Genomic DNA, 12,535 nt, shown 5'->3' with positions numbered 1-12,535 from the left:
GAAATATGCCGGGTTTGGAGTCAAATCCCAACTCTGCTGCTTGCTGTTGTTTGTCCTTTGTGCCCCAAGAGGACCAAAAAGACATCACAATGTTAGGGGCAATGTACACAGTGTGTCTGGCTGTGGCTGATCAGACAGTTCAGGCATAAATAGTCTGTATGACCATTGGGAAGTGAGATGTCTCTAAATTTGCACATCTCATGTTTCTTATGAGCTACTACAAATTCTGTTTCACTCATAGAACACAGTGCCTTCTTTGATACAAGCATGCCATGCTGGGCAGTCCTGTGCCAATGTCTCCCATATCTCACAATTGATTCCAAAGTTCTTCAAAGAGACCTTGAGAATATTCTTGTATGGCTTTTTCTAACCACCATACGAGCGCTTGCCTTGTGTGGGTTCCCCATGAAATAGTCTTCTAGGCAAATGAACTTTTAACAAGATGGCCAGACCATCAGAGTTGAATTCTCTGCAGTAAAGTTTGAATGCTTGGCAGTTCAGCTTGAGAGAGGATCTTAGTGTCCAGTACTTTGTCTTGCCAGGTGATCTTCAGAATCTTCCTAAGATAATTCAGGTGGAAATGGTTAAATTTTCTGGCATGGTGCTGGTAGACTGTCAAGGCATACAAAAATGAGGTCAGCACAACAGCTCCATAGACCTTCAGTTTGGCAGTCTAATAGCTCTTCAACATTTTCCTTCAGTCTTCCAAACACTGAGCTAGCTCTGGCAATGTATGTATCAACCTCATCATCTATGTGTACATCCCTAGAAAGTATACTGCAAAGATAAGTGAACTTATTCACAGTATTCAAAATCTCTCCATTTGCTGTAACTGGTGGTTCAATGTGTGGTTGGTATGGTGCTGGCTGGTACAGAACCTCTATTTTCTTGGTGTTATTTGTCAGACCAAAATTAGCATAAGCAGCGGAGAATCCATCCATACTTTGCTGCATCTCAGCCTCAGGGGCTGCAATAAGTGTGTGATTGTGTGTGCAAAAAAATTCATGGATGAACTCTCCCTCTGCTTTAGTCTTGGCTTGTAGCCTTTTCAAGTTAAATAATTTACTGTCAGTACGATAGCTGACTTTGATGTCATTTTCATTCTCATTGAAAGCGTCTAAAAACATGATTGAAAATATCATGCTAAAAGAGCATGGGAGCAAGCACACAGACCTGCTTCATTCCGCTGATGACTGGGAAAGTGTGAGAGCATTGTCCATTATCCAGAACTTGTACAAGCATGCCATCATGAAGCTGGTATATAATACTGATGAACTTCTCCAGGCAACCAGATTTTGTCATGATCTTTCACAGACCCTTGTGACTGACAGTATCAAAGGCCTTGGTTAGACTGATAAAGGTTACGTACAGACCGCTGTTTCGTTCCTGGCATTTCTCCTGAAGTTGTTGGGCAGCAAATACTGTGTCAACTGTTCCTTGGCCTTTTCTGAAGCTACACTGGCTTTTGGATAGAGGACTGTCTTCCAAGTGAAGGATCAGTTGATTAAGGAAGACTGTGGCAGGAGTCTTGCCAGCAATGACTAAGAGAGAGACCTCCCGCCTCATGGTTGTCAAAGGACAACTTCTTTCCTTTTCCTTCATATAGATGGATAATGGAGTCATCCTTGATCTCCTGGAGACTAACCAACTCTTACCATATAACTGTAACAACAACCACATTGGCATACTCAGGATGGCTGCTAGTGAAGTTTCTTTTATCTGCTTTATTAAGGAAAGATAGCTGTTTCAGGGGTCAACAATCTTTCTTTTTTAATCACATAAAATGCAAACATGGGAAATACAGAGAAGAGAAATAAAGACCAACAGACAGGACTCTACTGTGTGAATCAAAGCTTTATGTCCACCTCCGAATTGAGAGAGCCTTTACCTCTGAGGAGTCATGTGGCCACTCAGAGTCTCAAGCAGGGAATCACAACCTCTTTCTCCTAAGCCAGCCCCCAAAGCAAAAGCTCACCTCTCAGAATATATACTCTTTAGGCTCAGTGCCTAATTAGAAATTAACAAAAGGTGTGTAGGCCTTCCTACAAGCAAGCATCCCTTAATGGGCTCCACATGAGGCCTATTGATGGACAGGGAAGATCTTATTCCCCATTAACCTTACAATAACCCGGAAGATTTTTGTTAGCTTTTGTATGAGCAGTGGACCCTTTGCTTTGTAGATCTTTGCTGGAATAGAAACAGCACCAGGTGCTTTTCCAGAGAAGAGCCTAATGACATTTGAAACCTCTTCTGCAGTTGGAAATTTGGCTAGAGAGGGATTGACTTCAACCTGAGGTATATGGTCAATGGTTTCAGCATTGGTTGATGATGTTCTGTTGAGAACACTTTGGAAGTGTTCAGCTCATCTCTCCAGGATTGTGTCCTTCTCACTGATCAGTGTAGTTCTACCAGCACTGTATAGCTGAAAGGCACCACAAGTTACTGACCAATAAATACTCTTCAGAGCATTGTAATAGGGCTTTGGATTATTATTATCAGTGTAAAACTGAATTTCATTTGCCTTCTGAGCCAAGAATTCTCTATCTCTCTAAGTTTGCTTGCACTTTACTTTTTCTGGAGTTAAGTGCTGCCTTCTTAGAGCCAGATAGACTATCCTGCTGGTAAATCCAGTTGAGTTCTTGTTTTTCATTTAGTAGCTTTTGAATTTCCCTATCATATTCATCAAACCAATCCTGATGGTGAGTGTATTCTGACCCAGAGGAGTAAATGTGGTGCTTGCTCTACACCAAATCTCTGAAAGCTGCCTCTCCTTTTCTGCACCACTCTTGCCAACTGTTGGCAATACTGTTGGCTCAGCTTTCCTTCCAAGTCAGCAACAAATTTCAGGCATAGAGAAGTTCTCTGGTCTATTGATATTGAATCTTCTGATAGTCATCTCACCTTAGAGATACTGCTTTTGTTGAATCCTAATGATACATATTGCCTTCTCACTTTCATATCCACTGCCTATTCTCTTTAAAATGACATAGTCTATTAAATGCCAATGTTTGTTGTGAGGGTGCATCCATGAAGATTTTTTGCATTTATGTAAATGAAAGATAGTGTTGGTGATCATAGATGATCATGAGATGCACAAGTCTTCATTAGTAAGTTACCATTGCTGTTGCTGTTTCTGACTCCATTCCTCCCAAGGCCATGTCTGATGGTCTATGTCTACTCCGACATTAGAGTTACCCCAACTTACAAGCTTGTCTTCTTTTGGCATATTGATGAGGAGGTCTTCAGAAAGTTTTTCACTGACCTCATCAGGGTTTCTCATTGTGGGAGTATAGGCACTGATGATAGGCATGACACTTTCCTGTAAGTGATAATCATATTGTCAAGAGCCTTTTGGAAAGCATACAAGCTTGTTGACTAGACTAGATTTAATTGTGAAAACAACACCAGCTTTGAGGTGCTCCTATTTACTGTGGCTGCTCAAGAAAAACCTATATCCAGTTCCAACTTTGTTAAGCTGGCCTTTATTTGCCAGCCTTTTTTTTTTTTCACTTAGGACTGTTATTTGTATATGATACCTTCTGAGTTCTCTCACAAGAAATGTTCATCTTTCAAATTTACTAGATTTCTTGTTGTCCATAAGTGTGAGCACATTCCATGTACCAATGATGAGTGAAATCATCTTCACAAAATTTTTGTACGTGTTTTTGTATTTTGACCAAAGGTTTACCTCCTGTGGTAAACAGGCCAGGATTAGGTGAAGCAGACAATTTTAGGGCCCGTTTTTTAGCCCCTTCCTCATACAAGAAATGTGTTCCTTAAGTGTGCAGCATGCTCTTTAAGAAGTTTATTCAGATACCCAGAATGCTGTCAAATGCCACTGCTGCTTCAGTCCAGTGAAAAGATAACTCTACGGCTTGGGCTGCCTGTATGCAGGGTTGTGACTACAGCTCCCAGTCTATCTGCAATTGCTGCTTCATCACCAGCCTGTTGCCACAAGACTTTGAGGGAGGTAAAATTGTTAGTAAAATAATAACATAGTAAAATAATAAATAACAAAATAGTAACATAGTTGAATAGCAAAATAATAAAATTATTGAATAGTAAGATAGTAAAATAAATAATAAAATAGTAAAATTGTATGGATGATGCCTTTTGACTCACACATAAATTGGAAGCAGAGTTCCATGGAGTTGTCAGTATCAACCTCTCTTCTGGTGTCATCAGAGCCCAGTGGCAAGACAAAAATCAAGACGGCTGGTGATGGGTCAGGAGGTGTCTGGTCAAGCTCTAAGCACTCCCCAGTGTCTGTTTCTACCATTTTCATGGCATGCTACAACTTCTTGAAGCCACAGGTGAGAGCTGGTGGCCGACAGATACCAAAAGTGAAAAGCAGCCCTCACACCAGAGGTACTAGGCCTCCCTAAACATCCCATACACCACACTCTGCTGCTTACTATCTGTGTGACCATGGCCAAGGCAGTTACCTTCTCTAGGTCTCAGTTTCCTCATTGGTTAAAAGAGGAGGCTGCACTAGATGACCTTTACTATCTCTTCTACCTCTAAATCTCTAATCTATATATATATACATATATATATATATATATGTATATATATCAGAATGGTGGGAGCACTCAAAGCCAAGTCATCTATTGACAGTACACTTGCAAGCTATTATTGTTGGGGCAGTGATTGAACTATAGAAAGAATACTGGGCTAAGAGTTAGGTTTACTTCCTAGCTCAGATTTATTAGTTGTATGACTGTGTACAATTCATTTAACCCATAGAAGCCTCAGCCTCCTTATCTGTAAAACAAGGATAATAAATTTCCTTCTCTTGAAGCATAATAAAAAAGCTAGAGTTGGAAGAAACATTAGGGATCATCTAGTCCAATGCTTTCATATAAATAAGAAAACTGAGACCAGGGTGGTTAAGAAACTGGTCCAAGGTCATACATGAGAACTTGGATTTGAACCCAGATCTTCTGACTCCAAATTCAGAACCCCTTTCACTATACTACAAAGCCTCTATGTGTATTCTCTGCTTCATAGTTGTGAGGAAATTGGTTTATAAGCTTTTATTTGCTATAGAAAGATGAGTCATTATTGTTATTATAATTAAAATCCCAACAGTTTCCTGGGTTCTTATGATGGGTAACTAAACATATAGTATAGGTCTAAAGATAAAAGATACGCTGGCAGTATGTTTGAATCATAGAGTATTATCTTTCTGTGACTGACAGGGCTGAGTATTCATCATGAACATTGGCATCAGGCAATCAGCTCCAAATACAATATAGATATAGCAAGGAATGTGATTAGCAAAAATAAAATACTGCCTCTACACCTCAAAAAAAAAAAAAGAATTACAGCCCCTGCCCCCACATACCTCTTAGGTCATAGAGCAGAGAGAGTAAAGGTGGGGGGGAGAATGGACATCTTGCATCCTTCTCCCATTCTCATTCTGGGATGTTATCAGATAATGGCAAATATATAGCATTTGTCATGTAATATATACATATATTATGTGGGGAACTGGAAATGTTGATCATAACACTAACAGATAGGAAACTGAACTCAAGTATAAAAAATGTATAACTTCTGCCTGTCCAGAAGTCCATAGAAGTAGTCAAGAAGATGTATGGTTAATGTGTTGTTAATAGAATGGGAAGACCTTTCTTGCCCATTAATAGGCATATGTGACCTCTTTGAATCACATGGAAGCCTGAGTCACATGAGTCTGTGGTGGGAGGAGCTTGCTGAATGGGTGGAGCCGGAAGGGGTGGAGCAGAAAGTTGGAGTGAGTTGGAGCTTGGAGAGAGAGAGCAGAGCAGCCAGTGTGAATGAGAGAGGGAGTGATTTTGTTTAAGGGAGTTTGTGGGGAAGCCTGATGGAGGAAAGGCTTGGGAATGGCAGTGCCCCCTGTATTGATAATGTGTATAAATATCTTTGTTGCTATGATGGATTTGGCTTTCTGGTGTTTCAATAAATGTTTTGGTTTTGTCTTCAATGAAGAGAGTCTTTTATATTTTGCATTCAAATCTGGGAATTCACTTGCATATTCATAGCAGCCACTGTGTGTATCACGTTGGCTACATAGGAGGTCAAGAGAAAAGTAGGACCAAGTATTCTCTCACTTGTCCTTCTTTTGATAGGAAACAGATCTTTGTGAGTTGGGAGCTTCTGGGTCCCACCATATTCATCTTTTATTTCAAATTCAATTTATTAGAGAACTTTGTGTTTGAGTTTGGTTTTATTCTTTTTTTTAAGGGGGAAGTACTTTCCGAAGCTTTCTGGGAACCATGTTTGTATGAAAGTGTGTGAAAAGACATTAAATATTTTGCATTAAAAATCAAATCCCCCATATTCTGGTATTCCATGTGTGGTAATACGGCATACAAGTCATCCATGCAGGGCTTAATTAATAAAATTGCTTTTGAGGAAATAGTTTTAAAACTATTCAGTCTTTTTCTGATGCTTCTATGGGATGGAGGTGAACAGAGGTTTCCAAAGACTATGCCAGTGAAACACAAGCTCTTCTTATCTCTATGAAATTTTTATGGGAATGCTTTATATATCTCGATGAAAATACAAGAAGACAACAGATAGGCTTTATCTGGTCACAGAATCACAAAATTTTTAAAGTTGGAAGGGATCTCAGTGACCATCAGTACCAAAGTCTACCCCCCAAAAAAAGAATTCTAGTAAAAATATAACTGACAAGTGGTCACACAACCCCAGTTTGAAGACTTCCAATAAAGTAGGAATATACTTTGTCCTTCAGGAAGTTCATTCTTCTTTTTTGATATCTGTAATTCTTAGGAACATTCTCTTACATGAAGCTAAAATTTTCCATCCGTTGCTATTAATTTTGCTCTCTGGAACAAAGGAAAATTTAAGCCCTTTTCCATAAAAGTGAATCATATCCTTCCAAATAGCTAATGTGCCCCCTTCAGTTTTGTTTTGATTTTTTCCTCCAGGCTAAACATTTCAGTTTCTTTCAATGACCACTACATGGAATGGACCCAAAGCTTATTTTCTACAGCAAATGCCACCTGCTTAGAGGCAGTGTGATATAGTGGTGAGTCATAAGTCTTGGGCTGTTATCCTGATACTACTACTTATTATTAGTGTGATCTTGGGCATGTAAAGGTCAAGACAACAAGCATTTATTGAGTTCCTACTGTGTGATAGTCACAGTGCTGAGCACTGGGAATATTTTTTAAAAGGCCAAAAAAAGGAAGAAAGCCCCAGTCTCTACTCATCCTAACGTGAGAGACTCCAGACAAAAATAAAGTACTAATAAGCTATATACAAAATAAATTTTAGATATCTTCCAAGGGGAAGTCACTAGTATTAAGGGGGATTAGTAAAGGATACTGGTAGAAGGTAAGGTTTTAGTTGAGATTTGAAGGAAGCCAGGGAGGCCAGGAGATAGAGATGACAAATGATGGAGTTCCAGGCATAGAGGGCAACCAACGAAAATTCAAGGTGTCAGGTGGAGCGTCTTGTTCAAGGAATAGCAAAGGAGAGCAACATCACTGTATCATACAATACATTGAAAGGAGTAGAATATAAGAAGCCTAGAAACATAAGGAGGAGGCCAGGTTATGAAGAACTTTGAATGACACATGACCTGATTTTATTTTGATCCTGGAGGTGATAGCAAGAAACTGGAGCTTATTGATTAGGAAGGTGATGGGATCATATCTATGCTTCAGGAAGATCAATTTAACCACTGAATGGAATACAGAATGAAGTGTTAAGTCAAGAGACGAGACGGGGCAGTAACCAGACTATTGCAATAGTCTAGGTGTTAAATGATGAGGGCCTGTACTAGGGTAGTGTTAATGTCAGAGGAGAGAAGGTTATGCACATGAGATACATGTAGGTAAGAATGACAGGACTTGGCCATTAATTGGATATGAAGAGGTGAGAGACAATGAGGAGTTGAGGATGACACCCAAGTTGATAGTCTGAGTGACCTGAGGATGGTGATGCCCTCAAGAATGATAGGAAAATTCTGGATGAGGGAGAGCTTGGAGGGTGGAATTAGTTTGGTTTTTGGACATATTCAGTTTGAGAAGTCTATAGGACATCTAGTTTGAGACACCCAATAGGCAATTGGAGATGTAGGCCTGGATAGGACAAAGGAAAATATATCTATTAATCATCAGCATTAAAATGATAATTAAAACCATGGTAGCTGAGCAGCTTGCCAAATTAAATAGAACAGAGGAAGAGAAGAAGGGCCAGGGCAGAGTCTTGAGGGACACCTGTGGTTAGCAGGAATGATTTGCGGGAAGATTCAGCAAAGGAAAAGAAAGACCAATTAGAAAGGAAAACCTAGAGAGCAGAGGGTATCAAGAAGAGGGTGTCAAAGGCTCAAAAGAAGAAGGATAAAGATTCAGAAGGGGTAATTCAATTTGCCCATTAAGAGAACATTAGTCACTTTGGAGAGAGCAGTTTCAGTGGAATGATGAGGTTCAGACTGAGAAGAGTTACAAAGAGAATGAGAATAGAAGATGTGGAGGAACTGATTTTAGATGGCTTTCTCAAGAATTATAGCCATCAAAAAGAGAGATATTGGATAATAGCTAGTGGGAATGGGTAGGTCAAGTGAAGGTTTTTCAGTGATGAGAGAAATATGTTTGTAGGCAGCAGGAAAGTGGTCAATTGACAGGGAGAGATTAAAGATTAGTGAGCAAATGTGGATGATAGGATGAATGGGAGTTCTCATATCGTCAAGGCCCTATCTGCTTGGCTGCAGAGGACACAGTGAACAATGGAGGGAATTTACAAAGAAGTAGATTAAGACTTAATGCAAGGAAAAATTTCCTAACAGATGAAGCAGAGTAGAGGAAGTATCGGAAAACCTTCTTCCATATGACAGTGTGGATGTGACTGGATCTGCCCTAAGACACAGACCTCAGAGTATAGAGTAGTAGCAGATAAAACCTAGAATACTAAATCACAGAGCTGGAATGAACCCTAAAGAATATCTCCCCCACCCCACTTTATATATGAGAAAACCTGGAACTGAATGTCCTCAAGGTCAACTAGATATCATGGAAAGAGGTGGGATTTGAACCTAGGTTGTCTGGTTCTAAATCCAGTATTTTTCTCCCCGCTACATATCCCCCTGATGTCCACTGTGCCTGGATTTCACACAAAGTCTGTTTTTCATGCTTCTGCTACAAGGAAAGACTAGAGTTTCTCTTTCTTCTGTCCCCTCAAGAGGCAGGGTTGGCCCAAAACTTGACAAACTAAATCCTCTTAAAATCTTCCCTCTCAAAAGATAATCCAAAGATCGAGATCATACCTTGGCCGGATGGATTTTTTTTTAATATAAAAGACAATTTATTTAAATGTCAGTGTCATCTCATTGTCAGGCTATGGTCTAAGTAATTTTCTCTCCCTGAAATGTCAATCTTTTATATGTCAGCATTAGCACTACACATGCTAGGTATGCACCTATGGTGCAACAACAGGAAGGAAGGAAGAGAGTATGAAGCAAGGAATAATTTGTAATGATGAATATTTTAAATTCCAGATATATATATATATATCACAGGTCTTTATTTTGTCACAAGTCAGATTGCATGTACTACAATGAAAGTTAAAAAAACCACCTCATATGTATAGTAATAAGCAGAGAGAGTCCCTACATTTTCTGATTGAATTTCAAAGATTTCTTTGGATGCACAAATGGCTTACTCAAGCTCTGACCCTCAAATCCTTGGTCATTGTAGAATACTAGAAATAACTAACTTGGAGAAATGTTAATTTATCAATTATGGCAGGTAGGTGGTACAGTGAATAGAATGTTGTAACTAGAGTCAGCAAGAACTGAGTTCAGGGGGGCAGAGCCAAGATGGCAGCTGGAAAGCAGAGACTTGCATAAGCTCCCCTGCAGGTCCCTCCAAAAACCTATAAAAATGGCTCTGAACAAATTCTAGAACTGCAGAACCCACAGAATAGCAGAGGGAAGCAGGGCTCCAGCCCAGGACAGCCTGGATGGTCACTGGGTAAGGTCTATCATGCGCAGAGCTGGGAGCAGAACAGAGCAGAGCCCAGCATGGGCTGTGCCCAGACCAGGAGCCAGGCAGAAAAGGCCCTAGTGCCCTGAATCAGTGAGCTATGCCAGTTACCAGACTTCTCAACCCACAAACACCAAAGACAATAGAGAAGGTTGATGGGAAAAGCTGCAGGGGACAGAGTGAAAGGAGTATGTGGTTTGGCCACCACCCCAGGGGCAGTGGGGGTGGTGCAGCTACAGAACTATAGCTGCAGTTGCTTCTGGCCCCAGGCCCACTTGGTGGGAGGAATTAAGTGGCAGATCAGAACGGGAGTGCAGAGCCTGCTTAAGATCTGAGTCACGGTCTGCATTGGCAGTTCTTGGGGGAGGAGGAGCACTGGTGTGGCAGAGCTGACTGTATAAAAGTAGCTCTGAAAACAACAGCACATCCCCTCAAGCTTGGAACAAAGTACTCTCTACTCTACAAGCAGTCATACCCAGATGAAAAACTCAAGGGACTTACTAAAGTTGAACTGTTTTGTTTACATTCCTACATGGAAAGATGATGTGTATGATTCATGAGACTTCAGTACTAGGGTAGCTGAAGGGAACATATATGTGTGTGTGTGTGTGTGTGTGTGTGTGTGTGAATGTATGTATATATATGTATATATGTATAGACAGAGGGGTCAGGGTGAGTTGGATATGAAGGGATGATCTAAAAAAATAAAATCAAATTAAAGGATGAGAGGAATATATTGAGAGAGGGAGAAAGGAAGAGATAGAATGGGGTAAATTATCTCACATAAAAGTGGCAAGAAAAAGCAGTTCTGTAGGAAGGGAAGAGGAGGCAAGTGAGGGGGAATGAGTGAATCTTGCTCTCATCGGATTTGACCTGAGTAGGGAATAACATACACACTCAATTGGGTATCTTACCCCACAGGAAAGAAGGAGGAAGAAGATAAAAAAGGGGGGATGATAGAAGGGAGGGCAGATAGGGGGAGGAGGTAATAAAAAACAAACACTTTCGAAAAGGGACAGGGTCAAGGGAGAACATTCAATAAAGGGGGATAGGTTAGGAAGGAGCAAAATATGGTTAGTCTTTCACAACATGAGTATTGTGGAAGGGTTTTGCATGATGATACACATATGGCCTATGTTGAATTGCTTGCCTTCTTAGGAAGGGTGGGTGGGGAGGGAAGAGGGGAGAGAATTTGGAACTCAAAGTTTTAAAACAGATGTTCAAAAAAAAAGTTTTTTCATGTAACTAGGAAATAAGATACACAGGCAATGGGGCATAGAAATTCATCTTGCCCTACAAGAAAGTAAGGGAAGAGGGGAATGGGGCAACCAGAATATATGCCATCTTGGAGTGGGAGGGAGGGTAGAAATGGGGAGAAAAATCTGTAATTCAAACTTTTCTGAAAATCAATGCTGAAAACTAAATGTATTAAATAAATTAAATAAATGAATTAAAAAAATAATTGAGTTCAAATTTGACCAGTAAACTTACTAGTTATATAATCCTGAGCAAGTCATTAACTTCTGTCCATCTCAGTTTCCTCATCTGTAAAATAGATATAATGATAGAATAACTGTTGTGAGGAAAAAATAAGATAAAATTAAATATGTAAATGTTATCATCATCATCATCATCACTATGGAGAAATTTGGTATAGTGAAAAGATCACTGGTCTAGAAGTCAATACACCTGGATTTGAGTTCTAGTTGTGCCACTTAATGAACTATGAGACATTGGAAATGTCATTTAACTGGAGACCAGTTAAAATATCAGAGTAGGAGGAAATAGAACAGCTCAGCTTTCCCCGTAACTGCTCCAACAACCATCTAAAAAGAACTCTAAACTGAATAGCTATCAAGAATATAAAGGAGAAATTATGATGGCTCATCTTTCTACCCCCAAATCATGCATTCAATCCATTGACAAAAGACCAGGTAGGAACTTTGGAATAGGGGTGGGCTAGGATCCTAAGTTACACCAGTAAGAGCAGTCTGACCAAAACTGATCACTGACTCATCCTTAGGCTGAAAGACAACATCAAAGGGTCACCCACAAAATGGCTAGAACTTAGAGCTAGGCCAGCCCAGAGTGGATTGCAGACTCATCCACTAGCCCAGGCCAACAGCACCAATCAGGAGTATAAACTCAGAACCCAGAGCTCTGAGCTAGGCAAACAGAACTGGGACAGGCAGAGCTGATTAAGAGCTCGTTGCCAGGTTCAATCCAACTATAAGAGATCTCCTGGGCAGGGCTTGCAGTGGGGAGCGGGGAGGGAGAGTACAGATCTAGTGCCCAGAGCTCTAAGCTAACCCTACAGCTCAGAGGTACTCAGAATTGATCTTGAACTCTGTCCCAGTCCAAGACAGATGTTTGGCCTAGATGCAAGGACTAGCGATCCTGAGCAGTGTTGCCCAAAATAGGTGATGGACTCAATTTCTAACTAGGAAAGTAGCTCAGAGGGCTTCTTCCAAAATGGTTAGGATCTGAGACCCAATCCTGAAAGCTCTTCTAGTTAGGCTCGCATCCCAGAGTTGCCA

This window comes from Trichosurus vulpecula, chromosome 1, assembly GCF_011100635.1.
Source record: "Trichosurus vulpecula isolate mTriVul1 chromosome 1, mTriVul1.pri, whole genome shotgun sequence".
NCBI lineage: Eukaryota > Metazoa > Chordata > Mammalia > Diprotodontia > Phalangeridae > Trichosurus > Trichosurus vulpecula.
Note: the sequence above shows the minus strand (reverse complement) of the source record.